General features: G+C 41.1%; 1 long non-coding RNA gene across 1 annotated transcript; it reads left to right on the top strand.

The window, feature by feature from the left end:
* Nucleotides 1–9,655: 9,655 nt before the first annotated feature.
* Nucleotides 9,656–16,434, top strand: LOC117875841. The gene is made up of 3 exons (XR_004645363.1): nt 9,656–9,724; nt 12,666–12,797; nt 16,311–16,434. It is a non-coding gene; the product is annotated as an uncharacterized LOC117875841 (long non-coding RNA).
* Nucleotides 16,435–20,524: the final 4,090 nt, after the last annotated feature.

Genomic DNA, 20,524 nt, shown 5'->3' with positions numbered 1-20,524 from the left:
ACCCCCTCAAAGAATTCTAGTAGATTGGTGAGGCATGATTTCCCTTTACAAAGACTATGTTGACTATTTCCCAACAAATTATGTTCATCTATGTGTCTGATAATTTTGTTATTTATGATAGTTTAAACCAATTTGCCTGGTGCTGAAGTGAGGCTTACTGGCCTGTAGTTGTCAGGGTCACCTCTGGAGCCGTTTTTAAACATTGGCGTCACATTAGCTATCCTCAAGTCATTTGGTACGGAAGCTGATTTAAATGATAGGTTACAGATGACAGTTAGTATTCCTGCAATTTCACATTTGAGTTCCTTCAGAACTCTTGGATGAATACTATCAGGTCCTGGAGACTTATTACTGTTTAGTTTATCAGTTTGTTCCAAAACCTCCTCTAATGACACCTCAATTTGGGACAGTTCCTCAGATCTGTCACCCAAAAAGAATGGCTCAGGTTTGGGAATCTCCCTCACATCCTCAACAGTGAAGACCGATGAAAATAATTCATTTAATTTTTCTGCAATGGCCTTATCGTCTTTGAGTGTTTCTTTAGCGTTTCGATCGTTCAGTGACCCCACTGGTTGTTTAGCAGGTTTTCTGCTTCTTTTGTAGCTATTGCTATTACTTTTGGAGTCTTTGGCTAGCTGTTCTTCAAATTCTTTTTTGGTCTTTCTAATTATATTTTTGCACTTCATTTGCCAGAGTTTATGATCTTTTCTATTTTTCTCATTAGGATTTATCTTTCATTTTTTAAAGGATGCCTTTTTGCCTCTCACTGCTTCTTTTACTTTGTTGTTTTTCCCCGGTGGCTCTTTTTTGGTCCTCTTACTATGCTTTCTAATTTGGGGTATACATTTAAGTTGAGCCTCTATTATGGGGTCTTTAAAAAGTTTCCACACAGCTTGCAGGGATTTTACTTTTGGTACTGTGCCTTTTAATTTCTGTTTCACTAACCTCCTCATTTTTTGTGTAGTTCCCCTTTCTGAAATTAAATGCTACAGTGTTGGGCTTCTGTGGAGTTCTCCCCACCACAGGGATGTTAAATTTAATTATATTATGGTCACTATTACCAAGCAGTCCAGCTATATTTACCTCTTGGACCTGATCCTGTGCTCCACTTAGGACTAAATCAAGAATTTAAATCAACCTCTTGTGGGTTCCAGGACCAGCTGCTCCAAGAAGCAGTCATTTAAGGTGTCAAGAAACTTTATCTCAGCATCCCTTCCTGAGGTGATATGTACCCAGTCAATATGGGGATAGTTGAAATCTGCCATTATTATTATTGAGTTTTTTATTTTAATAGCTTCTCTAATCTCCCTGAGCATTTCAGAGTCACTAACACCATCCTGGTCAGGTGGTCTGTAATATAGCCCTACTGCTATATTCTTATTTTTCAAGCATGGAATCACTATGCATAGAGATTCTATAGTACAATTTAGTTCATTTAAGATTTTTACTTCATTTGATTCTATGCTTTCTTTCACATATAGTGCCACTCCCCCACCAGCACGACCTGTTCTGTCCTTCTCATATATTTTGTACCCTGGTATTACTGTGTCCCATTAATTATTCTCATTCCATCAGGTTTCTGTGATTCCTATTATATCAATATTCTCATTTAATACTAGACACTCTAGTTCACCCGCTTTATTATTTAGACTTCTAGCATTGGTATATACGCATTTTAAAAATCTGTCATTTTTTGACTGTCCCCTATTGAATGATGTAATTGAATAGAACTTTTTTTCATTTAACTTTCTCATCAGATCCTCCCTGTATTTTATTATTTTCCATCCTCTCCTCCTTATTAGGACATAGGAAATCTCCATTTGTAGATCCTCGCCTAAGGGATGTCCGAACTACATGCTCCTCCGCACCTGTCGGCTTTCCCCCAGCCCTTAGTTTAAAAACTCTTCTATGACCTTTTTAATTTTAAGCATCAGCAATCTGGTTCCATTTTGGTTTAGGTGGAGTTCATCCTTCCTGTATAGGCTCCCCCTCACCCAAAAGCTTCCCCAGTTCCTAATACATCTAAACCCCTCCTCCCATCACCATTGTCTCATCCATGCATTGAGACCCTGCAGTTCTGCCTGTCTAACTGGCCCTGCGCATAGAACTGGAAGCATTTCAGAGAATGCTATCATGGAGGTCCTGGATTTCAGTCTCTTACCTAGCAGCCTAAATTTGGCCTCCAGGACCTCTCTCCTATCCTTCCCTATGTCATTGGTACCTACATGTACCACAACCACTGGCTCCTCCCCAGCACTACACATAAGCCTATCTAGATGTCTCAAGAGATCCACAACCTTTGCACCAGGCAGGTAAGTCACCATACGGTTCTCCCGATCATCGCAACCCCAGCTATCTATGTTTCTAATGATCGAATTGCCCATTACTAATACCTGTCTCTTCCTAATAACTGGAGTTCCCTCCCCTGGAGAAATATTCTCAGTGTGAGAGGATACTACAACATCATCTGGGAGGAGGGTCCCAACTATGGGATCATTTCCCTCTGCTCCAGTTGGATGTTCTTCCCTGAGGCTTTCATTCTCCTCAACAGCACAGAGGCTGTCAGATCAGGGGTGGGACTGTTCTACTATGTCACGGAAAGTCTCCTCTATGTACCTCTCTGTCTCCCTTAGCTCCTCCAGCTCAGCCACCCTGGTCTCCAAAATCTGTACATGGTTTCTGAGGGCCAGGAGCTCCTTGCACTGAATGCACACATACGCCACCAGCCCACAGGGCAGGTAATCATACATGCTGCATTGGGTGCAATCAACTGGGTAGCTCCCACTCTGTTGCTGGACTTCTTCCTGCATTCTCTTTTTATTCCTGATGCTTGTTCCCTTGTTGGTGCTTTGTTTTTATCAAGCAGTGTTTTAACCTTTAAGTTCAAAAAATGTTAGGTGTATCTAGCCCCTGCTCACCCCCCACCCCGTAAATTCCCTTGTTAGCTAGCTCCTCTGGTCGCTTAGGAGCGGGCTTTTTAAAGCCCTCCTCTGCCTGAGTAGCCCTGCCCCCTGGTTAAGAGTTGATTGGATGCCTTGTCAAGAAGTTCCTAGCTCTCAGCCTTGCCTAGCAGGCCGCTAGACTCAGCACACACATGATCAGCACGCAGTCCCCCAAACAAACAGGCCACACGGTATATTTCAGTCAAGCAGCAAGCACACCACAAACACTACAGGCAAACTTGATACCCAATGCAGTTTTCATCCTATTCAGTAAGTGTGGCTGTCCTCTCACCTTTAGCTGAAATCCCACCAAATTTCACAAGCCCGGCATGTTTGGGTCTGAGTAGTATATGGATGAGAGGTCAACAAATAAAGCCCAGATGCTGTAGAATATGTTTTTTGCATTTCAATAGGTGGTTCTTGTCTCCCTCCATAATGAGTTATTACAATAGCAGCATGCCAGGGTCACTGAGCTGATAGGGTTTTTTAACCCAAATTTTCTGATCCTTTACTAACTTTCAATTGTTAGTAAGTCCATTTTTTGAAGCCAGGGTGAAGAGAGTCATAGAAGTTGTCTACGTTGCATAGAGCACAAATTTCCACCAGAATTTCAAACTTTTCAAAAATATGTGACTAGCTGTAGTCGCTTCTCACTTCCTACCATGTATCTTCCTTTCATGGCATTGTTGAGTCTTTATTTCTTCCTTTATTCCTTCCTTGTTTTTTTACTTGCAGCATCTAGGATGGGGCTGGTGAATTTAAATCTGTCTGGAGGAATACATATAGGTCTAGGGTCTTCAATCATTGCTTTAAATCACTCATTTTGTGCTATGTAAAAGGCATAAGCAGTAGATTCAAGGTTATGACAAGAATTGGCATGGTTCAGGCAGGAGAAATGATGTATAGATCAAATAGTAACCCTGCGTTTCATCATAGAACTATTGAGCCAATGTCAGTCACCATTTTTTATGAATTGTATAGATTTCCAAAAAGCCTTTGATACAGTGGATAGAACAGTTTTATGGAAGTTGCTACACCACTATGAAATCGCTTAGAAATTTGTGAACATCATTCAAAGCTTCTATGAAAATATGAAATGACAAATAATACATAACAGCAAACTGATTAAGCCATTTGAGGTTATTATGGTTGTCAGACAAATATGTTATGTCATCTATGATTTTTTTACTGGTAATGGATTGGATAATGAGAGACAACAGAACAACCAAGGGACATACAGTGGACTTTCACACAGAAGCTAGAGGACCTTGACTTTGCAGATGACATCAACTTGCCATCCCTTACCTACAGAGACATGTAAGCCACAACAAAAGATCTCTAGGCCTATGCACAATTAATAGGGCTGAAAATGAACACAAAGAAAACTAAAACCATGATAATCAACACACAACAAGAAACACCAATAAGACTATCTGGGACTGTCGCAGAAGAGGTCTGATATTTCACATCTCTTCGCTGCATTGTCTGTATAACAGGTGGAACAGATTGTTAAGATTCCCTTAAAAAACAACTAAATATCAAGGCCCTAAAATTGAGATACCCCTCAAAGTGTAACACAGGGAAATTTCTAATGAAGTTTTTTTGTAATGATTCATAAATGAAACTGGACTTTGAATGAAAAAGGCCTTTGAAAACCTATGTTTAAAGAAGATAGGAAATGTTGGCAAAAAGGGTCATTGAGTTTTCTACCCCTCTCAGTACATTAAAGGGGAGGATAATACACACACATTGAATTATAATATTGAAATATTCCAGTGAAGAATTGCTAAATAGTAGGTTAAGCAATGGTAAGATTAAGAGCATTGTTAGTTACATTTTAATGATTATGGATAGTGAATGAGTTTTAAAAAGGTAACATGTAGGCCAAGATCTATCTGCCGTAAGTGTGGCTTTGCCAGCACTTCTTTTACACAGAATTATTAATCTGCTTCAAATGATGTTATTGGTGTCAGAACAAAGGTAACATGTCATGATGGAAGTGTTGAGGGGAAAAAACATACAAACCTGTAACAACAAGAAGCCTTTTATGGGGGATACCCAGGAACGGGGTGACACAAAATGACATGACATAAAACTGCAAAACAGCAGGAAAAATGCCGAGGTTGGGTAATTGAAGCTTATGGATGCATAACATATGGGTATATACAAATACATAGGCAATGTGTTAAAAAACTGACTGGAGAAAAGCTGAGTAATAGTATAAGTACAAATGAATAAGAGCCCTAAATGAAAAAGGCCAAAATCAGAGAAACACTGCACCAGAAACTGAAGGACCCTATACCAGGAGATCAGAGGAGGCAATGACCATCAGGGGAGCGGGAAAGACTTCCTGGTACCCCTGAATGTGGTAACTTGTGTCCCTACCAATTCCATCTTGTTTATTGTTATTATCTGGCATAAATACATGTTCAGATACATAAGTGACAATTATTCTGTCTGAAATTGTATAATAAAGATGAAAATAGATTAAGCATAAATTGAGTGGACCTGTGACTCAGATTTGTTCCTGAATAAAGTTGAGGTAGAAAAGCTGATAGGAGACTTGGCATTCAACCAAACCTAACCTCTTTCCAGTATTGACTAGCAGCTTTCTCAGCTAATAGTTAGAAACAGCCATCTAATAAATTCAATACCATAAAGATTTATAAATAAGGTAAAGTATTCAGCTTGGACAGAATCACATTCAGATGCCCTGGACACTTTCTAGAAGTTTCCAAATTTTAGCAAACTAAGCTCCCCCTAACAGTTCACAATTCCACTCACTCCTTTCTCTTCAACATCCAAAGGAAGTTGTTTCCATTCTTTGCCATTTCCCTCTTTTCAACCTCTCCAACCCGACTCTGGCTTTTTTTTTTGCCGCCCCAAGCAAAACAAAACAAAACAAAACAAATGGGGTGGTCAGAATGGCAAAGCAAAAAAAAAAAAAAAAACACCCTGCAGCATGGCCGGAGCAGCAAAGCAGGGGAAAAAAAAGAAAAAAAAACCTGCGGCGCGGCCGGAGCGGCAAAGCAGGGAAAACAAAAAAACCTGCAGGGTGGATGGAGCCAGGATGCAGGGGGACTCCCTGCGCTGCAGACGTGTCCTGGCTAGCGGGGGGGAGGAGGAGGGAGCAGAGGGAAAGAGAGAAGAGGGACGGCCGGGGCTTCAGCGGGGCGCTCGCCAGCGGCCCCGACCGCCGCACCACCTCCTGGGAGGGCTCCGTGTCGCTCCAGTCGGCAGGGAGGGAAGGACGCGGGCTGCCCTGCCGGGCTTGCTACAGACCTGGCACCGGCTGGTGCAGACGGAGTGTGCAGCCCGCTCCCAGCAGGGCGCTCCCCTCCTCCGCGCCGCCGCCCCCTACAGGGCGGCTGGATGGGCAAAAAAACCCAAACCAACCAAACAAAAAAAGCGGTTGTGCCGCCCTAGGATTGGGCAGAATGCCGCCCTGTAGAATCTGCCACCCCAAGCACAAGCTTGCTCGGCTGGTGCCTGGAGCTGGCCCTGTCTCCACCCATTCCTCTTGGCTTCTTGACAGAACTATAATTTTCTTATTTTTTTTATTCATCCAATTTCATCACTTTCCTTTTAACTTTTTAGACTAAAGGTTTTTTTTTTCATTTGTAGACTTAAATTAGAACCTACTAGTTTCTTAAAGCAAGGAGCTTTCAAATATATGTTATATTCATGTAAATACTTCAGAGGGGATGAGGAGTTCAAAAGACCGGGGGCAGCGGGGATGACAAAAAACCAGAACTACCTTGTTGAGGTTTTTTTCTGAAAAAAAACAAACACATTTGGGTTTTTCACAATCCTCAGTGCTGCTGTTACTTTAGAGCTCTCAATTGGAATGTGGGCTATACAAGCTGTGGGAGAGGGAATGGGGGAATTAAGGCACTGAAGCATCGTGCACTGTGATGGATCTTTCGTCTGAAAGATGGAAGTGTTATGCTGTTAAATTGACACTCGCTAATGGCCCATAAGCTTGGACTGATGGAAAATTTATTTCACTCTGATTACATATTTCCATTTCCATCAGAGTGGGGTAGTGCACCAAATGCTCAATGGCAGAACTTCCTTTGCATATAAATCCCCTTCACTGCTGAATACAAGTGCAACCTCTCTATGACACTTGTATTTGTCAGCGTTTAAGTGCTAGCATCCAACAAGAGGAAAGATGTTAACAATTACTAGCATTTAGGGCAGGACTCATTCATTTAGCTACTTTTTAATTTTGCTCTGTAGACCACACTTAGCTGATTAATAGAGCTGATCAAAAACTTGAATTTCCCCCTTGTGGAAAATTCTGAGATTTTGAAATTTCAACCCCAATTGGGACAAAAAGTGAAAAATTCTGAGATTTCTACTAAACAAAATATTCTGATTTTTTTCAATTCAGCCTTATCAAACCATTTTACTTATCTAATATAGAAGCTCATCAATAATTTCCTTTAAAAACTTCTGACAAAAATCAACAGGTTACTGTGATATGTTTCGATTTCATTGCATCAGTATTTTCTGACAGTAAAATGTTCTGTAGGAAATGTTTGACCAGCTGTATTGATTAATCAGTAAAAGGAGTTTAATCCACTTGAAATTGTGAACATAAAATCTTTCCTTTATTGTATGAACTCTTGTATGTATATTTTTGACTGAGTTCATTGCAAATATTGATGGAAAACCCGAAAGACTTGGGTAGTTCAGTTCAGATTGAATATTTATTTAAATTTCCTGTGTAATTGCAAATCCCCAGCTCATTTGTGGGTCTTTTAAAAGAAAAGCAAATTTCAGTTGCTTTTCTGGATTTACAAATGCTTTAGTGAGACCATTCCTAAAATGATTTATCCAAAAGGTCATGGGCGCTGACTTTTGTTTTTGCCGGTGGGTGCTTTTGAAGAGGTGCGTGTGTTTGGAGGGGAGGGAGGACACTCTGCCAATTTTGGGAAGAGGCTATTTTCAGTACATTTATACACTTCTTTCGTATTATAGTTATTGAATGTGCCTATCATTGGTATCTTTACTATTTTAATAATGATTAAATTATTATGAACTACATAATTACTTTATCATGAATTACAGTATATTAAAATCATTGCAGTCACCTACAAGCTGTTTTCACTAATATCGAAGTTTAAAGACATTATGTCTCACTGTAGCTTTCTGGATGAAAGTGTCAGCAATCTTATTCACATCTAGTTCCCTGGTATTGTCTTGGTGTATGTTAAGGACAGCTACATTATTCAGTTGCATCTATGCCACTGATGACTGGAGATAATAATTACGTCTTCTGAAGCTGGAGAATGAGTTCAGGATGATACAGGCAAAGTGAGATGGATCCTTATGAATTTGCAGTGCTCTGGAAACATAGTGCTTCCAAAGTGCTGCAAATATCTCCAAGATCTTTCTTGTTGGGTAACAGCTAATTAGGCACCATCATTTTGTATGTATAGTTTATAGTATAGATTATATTTTGCCATGTGCATTACTTTGTATTTAACATTGAATTTCATCTGCCATTTTGTTGCTAAGTCACCCAGTTTTGTGAGATCTCTTTGTAACTCTTTGCAGTCTGTTTTGGACTTAACTATCTTGAGTAATTTTGTATGGTCTGCAAACTTTGCCACCTCACTGTTTACCTCTTTTTGCAGATCATTTATGTATATGTTAAACAGCTCTGGCCCCAGACCAGTACAAGCCCCTCGGGGAACACCACTATTTATTTCTCTCCATTCTGAAAATGGACCTTTATTCCTACCGTTTGTTTCCTATCTTTTAACAGGAGTGCCTGGGAACTCTTTCAAGATCATCTAAGGATCCTTAAGTTAATTTAATGACAAGCCTTTTGTTATCTTAATCACCCTGCCTCGGTTTATAAATAAACTCCCTGCTCCAAAGGCAGAAGCTGTTAGCAGCACAGAATTCATCACATTCCACACTAATGCTCTGGCTCCTGGGTGCTGAGCACCCACATTTTTTTTTCTGTGGGTGCTTGAGCCACAGAGCACCCATGGAGTCGGTGCCTATGCAAAAGGTTTCATCTGTTTCTTTTCCAAGTCTGACTCCAGAGCACTCTAACGCTATCTTCAAGTACCAGTCCATGCTCCTGTATTCTTCCCATGTCAGGACCTGTATTGACCTCTCCACTGGGACCAACTGCTGCTTACTTTATACGCTCTGGGGGCTCTACACTCAAGAATATTTTCTGTGCCCAGAACATATGGAAGTTCAGGGCCCTTAATATGTACATGCTTCAAAAGGTGTTGGGTCCTGCAATGACATCAAGATATGCTAGGGGAAGTAACAGGAAAAAGATCTTATGTCATGGGGAAGCTCATCATGGGAGGGGCCACTAATATGTCAGAAGGGAATAGATGGGGCATTTTAGATTTCCTTCATCATATTCCATTTCCTAGGGAATGAATATGAAGTATTGGGGTCAATAAATGAATCTGAATTAGGGCTGGTCTACACTAAAGCTGTAAGTCGACCAATGTTACCCTACATCAGTTATGTAAGTTATGTAACTGAATTCGATGTAACTTAGGTCGACTCACAGCGATGGCTACACCATGCTATGTCGACAGGAGATGCTCTCCTGCTGACTTACCTTCTGCTTCTCAGAGAGGTGGAGTACAGACATCAACAGGAGAGTGCTCTGCCATCAACTTAGCTTGTCTTCACCAGATCCATTAAATCACCACTGCTGCATCGATCACAGCAGTGCCAATTTAGCTGGAAGTATAGACAAGCTCTTACTTGCAATTCAGTTGAAGGCATGGGCAAAGGTTTGTATCATTTTCTATATTTTTGATGTCCTTTGCTCATTTTCTTCATCTGTCTTACACTTGCAGCACCTGTTTGATTTGAAAGAGAAAAACAGAACTAAGAATCCTTTAAAAACAGACCCATTTCAGCTCCCATGCTGGAACCTACATATTGTTGTTTAGGTTAAAAAATTAAATGTCTCATTGAGGAGAAATTATATTCTCACCCTTGGCAAAGTGTATTTAAATAGTCTAATGATTAGTAAATCTTACAAAGTTGACCTATACATCTATCTGAACATATTCTTTTAGAAAACAAAACATCTCCTCTACAATTTCAAAATCTAGTTGCAAAGAAGACGTGAATAGAAGTTATAAATACTGTACCAAATTTAGCTTGTGATATGGTAAAATGTTCCTTTGGGCTGCATTAGTTTAATCAATGAATGAAACAGATTACATTTGTTTATGGTGGTAATAGTCTAGCTAATGCATTGACTTCAGCTTCAAAGAAGTATATAATCAGAACAAGAAATTAAAATACTATATTAACAGTACTTACAGGAGGAACACTTAAGCCAGCCACATTAAAAATGTAGCAGCAGGATTTGCAAGTGATTGCTTTGGAACAGCCATGTGAATTGTTCTACTTGCTGCTTAACCTGTGCTCAGTTAAATTTAGTCATAAGTCGTGATAAATAAAATATATTCACAACATGTCTTTCTAAAATATTGAAAATGTTGCTTCAACTGACCACATATGGATTACTCCTCCACCCCAAACTCTTATGTAATATGAAGTAATTACAAGAAAGGAAACTCAGTCACTGGTATTATGAATCTAATAAATCAACATATTTTTAACTCAGGCCTTCCTGATGTTGTATTTTAACTTGTGTATACAGTGACCAGAGAGAGAGAAAATTGGAATTTCTGTGGAAAATTGTCATCCATCAACATTTGTTTTTGACATGAATTGGAACAAAAAGTCAAAACATTTACATGTTTGTGGAACAAGCAGTTCAGAAAATTTTTGATTCTACATGTCAAAATGTTTGCTTTGTGTGTTGAACTCAATCAAAACGTTTAGTTTTGAGTCACTTTGACATTAAGCTGCATCTGCCTATGGCGCCATGGTGCACTGGGCTCCCTGGTCAGACTACATCTCTCATTCATCCTCCATTAATAAAAGGGAGAAAGAGGTTGATCCCAAACTAGCAAGCTTTTGCAAATTTGCAGCTCTAGAAACTGGTAGGATTTCTTCTGTCACATTCCGTTCATTATAACCATATGTGCAGTACCATATACAGGAAACCATCTATCTCCTGTCAGAGATGATGTTTTGATTCCTCCACTAGAAATGGCTAAAGCACCAGCACAGGTCCAGGCACTTGCACTTAGTCTGAAAGTCCGAGCAATTAAATCCCCATTCCCCTGTACAGTAGGACCTGAGAGTTATGAACACCAAAGTTATGAACTGCCCAGTCAACCACACATGTTGTTTGGAATCAGAAGTACGCAATCAGGCAGCAGCAGAGAAAAAAAAAAAAAAAAAAAGGGGCGGGGGGAGGGAGAAAAAAGTATAGTATAGTAGTGTGTTAAACATAAACTACCAGAAAAACGAAAAGCAGCATTTTTCTTCTGCATGGTAACTTTCAATGCTGTATTAACTCAATGTTCAGTTCTTTGAAAGAACAACCAAAACATTTTGTTCAGAGTTATGAACATTTCAGAGTTATAAACAACCTCTATTCCTGAGGTGTTCGTAATTCTGACGTTATATTTCTTTAAGCAGACAAAATGCCATTGTGGCAGATGCTTTTCTTGTCTCTCTTGTCTCCAGCAACAGGATGGAGGGAAGGTGGGTAGGAGGAAGGAAGGAGGCTCTGGCAACATCTAGGATCTTCAGTGTAGTTCCATAGAGTGCAGTCTTCTGAAGGAAGTCCCTGTGATGTCCAATCACTGACCCAGCCAGTTCTGGCCCTCAGGGCTCTCAAAGGCAGCTTTATTGAAACTGTTTATATTTCAGGATGAATTGAATTTTAAACTGACATGTTTGAATCAGCCCTGGTGCCTAGGGAGTAGGTAGGGGGCACTGCTTCTGCAGCTGCCACCCACCACTTCAGTGGAAGCTCTGTGTGAGCTGTGTTGTCCCTTCTATGCTCAGCGCCTCCCCTACTGCATTGCAGGGGAGGGAGGAGAAAGCAGTTCTGTCTTGTCCATCATTTGCTTTCCTACCAAATGTGGGAAAGCAGAACAGGAGTTTGTTTCTGCCTGAGCCTATGAAGCACCTAGTGAAGGGTGGTTCTTCTCCCCAACACTGGCATCCTAGGGCAGCCCAGATGAGGGGAAAAGAGGAAAGGCTGAGAACCACACTCAGTTATGGCTCCCAGACTCTCTGCTGTAGCCCTGGCACAGCCTGAGGGCTGCTCTAGCATGCACAGCTGGTAAGAATTCCTTAGGGACCATATGCAAACTATATGGATAGCCAGAGCAAAGCACACTCCTGCTGCCCTCTGCCACCCCCATGATATGCATCCTGGGCCAGAGGTTGTGGGGAAGAAGCTGTAGGAGGAAGCACTGCCAACTGTACACTCACTGGAGGGGAGGGATAGCTCAGTGGTTTGAGCATTGGCCCGCTAAACCCAGGGTTGTGAGTTCAATCCTTGAGGGGGCCACTTGGGAATCTGGGGCAAAATCAGTACTTGGTCCTGCTAGTGAAGGCAGGGGGCTGGACTCAATGACCTTTCAAGGTCCCTTCCAGTTCTAGGAGATGGGATATCTCCATCTGCTATGGAGACACCCCTCACAACAGGGAAATCCCCAACAGAGCACTTTGTGTGGTTTCTGTTCCTTTAGTGCCCCTTCAATGGCTCAAACTAAGAAGAAGAGGCAAAGCCTCTGCCCCAGACTATTGATTGTGGCCCCTTGACCTTTCTGAAATAACTTGTTTGCTCCGCAGGCTGAAATGATTGGACACCACTACTTCAATCAGCATATGCTCATTCACTGCACAAGCTCAAAATCTGAGACCCAACCCCACCTCAGGAGCAACTTGGAGGTGCCCAAATGACAGTCATCGGAGGCAGAGAAGGTGAGGAGATGACTAGGCTGTGATTCCAATCAAGTAACAGGCAGGGTCGGGTGAATGGGTTAGGGGAGTGAAGGTGCAGCAGATGAGGCTGTGACCAAGAGAGGTGGGGAGCAGAGTGACTGGAGCCACAGGCTTTTCTCGGGTGGGAGAGAGGGAGACAGGAAGCAGAACAAAGTTCCTTTAAATGCAGATATGTAAGGGAGGAATTTATCCATCTAATTTTCAGTGTGTGCATCTGCTGAACATGTTACTCTGCACTTTCAAGTATGCGAAGCTAGAATACACTTCAGTATCTTCTCTTTCTGCTGTGCTGTCACACTCCTCCTCAGATCCCTTCACTGTCTCCCTCCCCATCAGGGTCAAGCTCCCCAACTTTTTAAACTTTTGATCAAGGGTGAAAGTAACTTAAAGGATATACCGGTATGCCGGAGTCCTGAGCGGGCGTGGCCTCAATGGGAAGAGGCGGGGCCTTTCAAGATTTAAATCACCCCGGAGCTCCCAGCTGCAGAGGTGGCTAGGAGCCCTGGGGCTCAGAGGTGAATTAAAGGGCCCAGGGCTCCAGTGTCACGGAGCTCCGGGCCCTTTAAATCACCACGGGAGCCCTGCCACCGCTACCCTGAGGCGGAGGTCTTGGGCTAGGGCTGGGGTAGCGGCGGCAGGGCTCCAGCACTGATTTAAAGGGCCCGGGGCTCCAGCCACTGCAGGGAGCCCGACCCTTTAAATCGCCTCCAGAGCCCTGCCACCACTGGAGCCCTGGGCCCTTTAAATCGCCGCCAGAGAAGCCGGTCCAGTCCGGCATGGCGTACCGGCTCTTGCCAGCTTACTTTCACCTCTGCTTTTGATGCTCCACAGCATCATCTCTTCTGAATGTTCCCTTTTGGTCTCTCTCCACACTTATCTTCCTGCTACCTTCTTTTGTGTCATCCTCTATGTTTGGAACAGCTTCTCACTTCCCATGGGTCAAGAGTCCCCCTTCTCCAAATCGCTCCTTGAAACCAACCTCTTTCTCAAAGCATCTCTACCTTGAGCTTCTCATTGACTGTGTCTACCACCTGCTCATCTGGAACTGTTTGTCTATGTGTTGTATTTTTCTGATTAATTTATAAGTTCATGATGGTTGGTACTCTGTTCTTTTATGGGTTATATAAAGAACCATGTGTACCTACATCACATTGTAATAATTATTATTGTTTGATTTCAGTCATCTTGGGTTTTCCCATCAGTCATTTGGCTATCCATGACTCCTACCTCTGCTTTACTACTAGTTTGTTAATGACAAAATATAAAATTGATAGAACAAAACAATTCCTTGTAGATGGGTATGTAGATAGATGCTATGTTTGGGGGAATTAATGTTTGTCATGTAGCTGTAAGACCTCAGATGAACCTTTTCTTTACACAAGGGGAAACCTGGACTGTTCTAATCCTTACAAGTCAATTATCATCTAAACTGCTCATTTCCTGCTGCAATTTAAGATTCATAAAATCTGAATGGGATATGCATTTTTAATGCTATGGCTGGAATCATAAATATTGCTGGCCTTGTTTGCCAGAATATTAATAAAATATCGACTCTGAAACTCCAAAAAGGAAAAATATCTAAGATACACTGATTCAGTTTCATAACCCAGTAATTCTGACAGCCTTTTGAGATGATTAAATAGGTTTGGAGAAATCCAGGCCCTTAAGTATTAGCTCCATTTGTGAAACCCTAAATGTTTTTCTCTCTTTTAAATAATGCAGGAGCAGGTGCTGGCATTTCAGTTCAACTAATTAGCTTCTAATTTACTGTAAACATCTTAGAATTCCATGAAAATGTCTCAGCGGTATCCAAGAGGAAACAATCTACTGGTTCAATAAATCTTTCCTGAAATACCACTGAGAATTGACTAAATATGTGAAGTGTAGCCTGACTTAATACATTTGAATTTTTTTTAAATATATTGAAACGCAAGATAACACTTCCAAGCTTTCCTTAATATTGTCATTATATGTTTAAAGAGAGACTGCATAAAAACAGTAGGTCTCTGTGTTGAGGAAACCATTATTTTAATTTGAAAGGCTATAAGATACTGCTACATATGGCTTAGTTCAATTTACTACTCATAATTCATTCAGGGACAGTAAATGTGCCAGTAACAGTATTACTATAGGAAACATCAATGTTTTATCCTATTTGTACATTATGCATGTATCTATTTTTGTTTACAATATACAGGCATATATTTAGGTATTACATTCATCTACTTCTATGTCATTACCTTATGCAACTTGGTTGTGAGTACAATTAATTTTATATTATATATAAAATATCAATATTATACAGAATTGATAGATGATTTAAAGACATTGAGAGGTCTATGCGTACAAGATACAAGTCCAAGCTGCGAGGTTCAGATTTGTATTTGGATCTGAATTTTGAATTTACACTTCAAAAGGTGAGGTGTGCTTTTGTTGCTTGTGGTGTGGTGTTTGTGGTGATTTGATGGATTTAGAGTTTTAGTTTATTCTAGTCTCAAATCATAGAATTCAGATAAAAAAATAGCTATGACTTTTTTTGGGGGGAAAGATGGTAAACGTACTTACTTTTGTTTATATCCTATAAAAATAAATACAACTTTAATTTGAAGTTGCTCACAATAAATACAACCGAATAAAAATATTAGCCTAGATTTCTCTTTCACTGCTTGATGAAAGAGAAAATGAAGCGAAAAATCCATCGCAAGTAACAGCATGCGGTAGCTAAACAAAGAGGAAGGTGATGCTAAAAATTTGGGAAGAAGGATCTCTCGTACGTGGGTAGCTTAATTTTTCAGCTACAGAAGACTGACAGCAAGTTATTTATCATACTGTGACTTCCTTCTTGTAAGAGCAATTTTGAGAAAGGTATATTTTCTGAAATGTTATTATTTCAACATAATAGGTTAGGCTGAGAGAGAGAATGGCAGCAGACAGAGGTGTTTGCATGCTATTACCTGCACACAAATTTTTGTAATTTGGACAATGCTGTTAGTAAAGGGAATCTTCAAAGTGTTTGGTTTGGATAAGTAGCCAAAAGTTTGGTACTAGTTGGAAAAAAGAAATAAAGGCGAACAGAAAAATGAAGTTGTCACAGGTAATGTTAGATCATACAATTATATTGTTATCTAACCTCTTTTATCTCAACTTTCACTTGGTATATAATTTATTTGCATAAACTGTGTTGTAAGGATGGGGAAAAGTAAACATTGCTGTTAGTGAAAGATAGGATGGGGAAGAGAGATAATCACTCTGAGGGTGAGGACTTGAATATCTATATTTGAGGATCGATTTGAAAGTAGAATATTAAAGAGAATAAAGTTTAATATTCATGTATGTTTATGCATAGGAAGAATAATTGGCTGAAACTGATATTAACAAGCTGATGTCACATAATGAAAATAACCAAACTAGTCTGAACTGGAAAATGATGAAATTGCAAAAGTATTAGGATTTGACTCTTGAACTGACAAAGCTCATGACCTGTTTCTACAGAGTATCAAGTTACATTGGATTGCAAAAACGGACACACTGTGGGACATGTGATGTAAGAAACACTGTGCTGCCACAAGAAGCTTTAGGCTGGTAGGTGAAAATCATTCTTCAAAGGGATAATATTGGTACAATTATTCCCCTTTATGAAGAAGCCAGATTGAACCAAATGTGATGAGTACATTCAGGACATTTTCCTGGGGAAGGACCATCCCAGTCTCTACTACAAAAGTAAAAGGCCTTTTCTCTGACGCTAGCTTCTACAAGGAGCCGAACCACTTATTGAGATGCCTGTATATGGATTTAGGTACCTAAATTCAGGCACACATTTGAAAATTTTATTCTACATTTACTTTTGTACCTGAAATGATTGTAAAACCAGTGAGACAAGGTGGATGAGGTAATAAAAGATATTACCTTATCCTGTCTCTGATATCTTGGGACCAACAGCAACACTGTAATATCAGTGACATTCATTCCATTTCTTGTCATCTGCCTTTGTTTGAAGCCAATTGTTCTCTTCGCATGACTGGCTTTTGGATACTAGTACCTCAGTTATTAAGTCCTCATATTATAGCTTGATGACAGTGGACAGAACAATTCTTTATTAGCAAATTCCTAGCAAATGCACAAGTGATTGCTCAATGAAGCATTCTAATTAAAGAAATTATAGAACACACTCTATAAATTACTTCAGATTGTCAAAGAGATAAGGCAAATGTCAATAATCTGGTCAATAACCTCATAAAATAACTTTTTTTCTGACACAGACCACATAAATCATTATTTTATTGCTGATTCGATAACAGAGGGGAATCCCATGAATAATTAGGGTAAAAAATAAAACGTCATCACCATAAAGGTAAAGGAACATTTTAAAGAAAAGGGCAATGAATAGTTACTTATAAATTATGACTACTAGAAATGAAACATAATGTCAGTTTTAATATGTCCTTCTGAACTGTCTTACACATGTAGATATAAATATTGAAGATTTCTATAGTACCTGTTCAATGTATTTTTTTCTGACGCATGCATTCTTATGCTCCCAAAACCGTCTAAGCACAGGTTTTTATATTAAACATGCTAGACCTATTTTGTTTATCTCTATGAATTCCTTGTATGTTTTGTTTTTCATAGCATATAAACAGAGAAATTAGATAGAAACATAAAATGTGCTTGCTGGAATAAGAATACTTTGTTTCTTAGAATTTGAAATGATAATACACAAAAAGTCCCAAACAGAGAGAGTTCCTTAAAACAGAGAGGCACCACTCACCCACCTTACTCTAGGCTTCCTGTCTACAGACTGACTACTGATCACAGGCTTCCCTACAGAGCCCCCTGCCTGCAAGCAGGATCAGGAAACCCCTGAGAATTTAAAGTGATCACAAGTTTAACAAAGTTTTCAATACCCTACAGTACCAAGGAAACCAAACTACAAAAGTTGCTAGAGTTTTGGCCACTAGACATGATGTAAGAGTCACTTGTGCCCCCTCTTTTAGAAAGGGTGTTGACTACCTTGCTTTCCAACCTCCAAATAGGTGTAATTACATCTGAAATGACTATCCCAAACCCATAGATTAAGGGTCGGCTCCCCCATAACATCCATACTTCCCCCAGCAGTTGTTTCACATTCATTTGGGTCATCTAGGACATTAAAGGGTTTTGTCACCCCCAAGCTGTGAAACCAGATCTCTTACCACCCTAAATCTTCCTTGCATCTAGAGAAGTCCTATACCAAGGTCTCACCATGTCAGGGACTGCAAGTCTTGATCCCTAATCCACAGGGCTCTTAGGAGCCACTAAATTCCAACCTGCCACTGGTCGCCAAAACTAGAAATTGACCTCTGTCAGAGCACTCCAGTCCAGGGATTAGCAGAACTCTGAGGGTCCTGCTTGGTTCCCTGCTTGTATTTAAACCAAGCATAGGAACAAGAACTTGTCCATGAAACTGGGGGTTTCCCCTGCTTAGGCCTGCCTCTCTTGCACTACCTACTGCTGGACTCTGCTCTCCAGTCTCCTGTAACCTGACCCTGCCTGCCTCCTGACACCTCACTCCTGGTTTCCCCTCTGGCCTCTTTCAGACTCTGACTTCCTGGTATCTGAAATGACCTGACTCCCAAGTCCAACTCTGACCACTAAGTGAGACTGCCTGCATCCAGGTTGTGACAGTTTGCATGGACCGCTTAGGCCACAGGAGTGGGCCCAGTGCCAGCAAAACTAATCTGGCTAACCCTTTGGGAGTACCACACATGCTCAAATAGGCTGCCTGCCTTCAGATAGATAAACAATTCCTGCAGGCCTGGGTCATCTAACTGACCTCAGAGAACTAGCTATTGCAGAAGCATGGACTCCAGACACGGGCTCGCAGAGTCCTATTTATCAATACATGTGCTGGAACAGTTTAATGGTAATTGCCAGCGATTTTGGGGTCTTACAAACCAATGCCACCTCCTGTTCATGGTGCATTGTCAGTCCTACAATACCGATCATACAAGAGTGAGTCTGGTTAGCAACCTGTTATCAGGGGAAGCATTAAACTGGGCCTTCAGCTTCTTGGAGTGTGACAGCCTGGTATGGTTGAACTGGGAGGTCTTCCTCCAAGCCATGTCAATGCTATCTGATGATCTCAAATGGTGGAGACTGCCCCAAGAAAGCTCCGGTAGGGGCAGGACACCGTAGCCACCTGTGCGGTGTAATTCTGTCACCTCACAGACAGTGCAGATTGGAATAAGGGGCGCAGCTGTACCAGTTCCGATGGCTCTGCAAGAAGAAATTAAAGATGAATTAGCCCAGGTGGAGACACCCACGAGTCTGGATGCCATCCTCGATCGCACAATCCATATAGACAATTGGTTACAGGAACTAAGGGAGGAAAGAAGGGGGATCTTGCAACTCTCTGGTCCATGTACTTTTACTGCTTCGTCAGTGCCTCCCACTGAGCCAATGCAGGTGGATGTGGGCTCTGGATGGCTCACCCCTGTAAAAAAGGAACAACATCACCAGAAACATCTATGCTTCTACTGCAGTGACTCAGGTCACTCCATCAGCCTGCCCCATACAAACGCCAAGGAATCAGGTAAAAGAGTTCCCCCATACTCCCATCTTGACTGGAACACACCTTGAGCTACCACTCAAGAGCTCCCCAGTTTCAGGTGCTGGTTTAGTTGCACATACTTGGGGCATTCCTGCAATCTCCCATCCTATTGGCCCTTATCAACTTGGGTGCAGCCAACTGCTTCATAGATGCAGCAGCAGCCAGGATCTGCAGATTCCTCTGCAACACAAGACCACTTTGACCTCATAGGCTATTCATGATTCCTCTTTGTCTTCTGTCAAGTAATGGAGGAAACAACTCCTCTGGAGGCTGTGATTCAGGGTACCAAGAAATGTTACAATATGGCATGATCCATTCTCCACATTTTCCCTTGGTCCTCTGTATTTCCTGACCATCCCCCGCCCCCAATCTACTCATTCAGTGGCAAGCACAGGAAATCTGTTTTCCATTGGAGTTTTGTCAGCAGCACTGTTGTGGACTGGTAGATCCTGTCCCAGCATCTGAACCTAGGGCGGCTCAGGGGAGAGTGGCTATCAAGGTATAACCTTCTGTTTAAGCAATGTTGGAACTTCCCTTGAAATACCAAGACTACACCGATGTTTTTGAAAAGAGGAATGAGGAAACCTTGCCTCTGCACTGGACTATGACTGCCCAATAGTGCTGTAGCCTTGAGCAAAATTACCATTTGGGCAAATTTATGCCATGTGAGAACCTGAGCTGAGAGCTCTCCAAGAGAACCTATAAGTTGACCTCACTGGCTGGCACACCCGTCCTTTTTGTCAAGAAGAAAGGAAGCAGTCTCCAATTATGCATTGACTATCGTACATTGAATCAAATAACTATCAAGAATTGTTATTTGATACCCCTGATTCCTGAATTGCTGGATCATGAGGGGAGCTGCCCATATATTCACTAAGTTGGACCTCTGGGGTGCGTAGAACCTCATGTGAATCAGGGAAGGGGATGAGTGGAAGAACACCTTCCACACTGGGTATGGCCACTATTAATGTCTTGTAATGCCCTTCAGGCTGACCAATGCCGTGATACCTTCCAACATTTTATAAATGATGTGTTCTGAGACATACTGGATCAGTACTTAGTAGTCTATCTAGATGACATTTTGGTCTTCTCCATCTACCCTGAACAGCATATTGCT

The sequence above is a fragment of the Trachemys scripta genome, chromosome 1 (genome assembly GCF_013100865.1).
Source record: "Trachemys scripta elegans isolate TJP31775 chromosome 1, CAS_Tse_1.0, whole genome shotgun sequence".
Classification (NCBI taxonomy): Eukaryota; Metazoa; Chordata; order Testudines; family Emydidae; genus Trachemys; species Trachemys scripta.
Note: the sequence above shows the minus strand (reverse complement) of the source record. Positions and strands in the feature narration are given on the sequence as shown.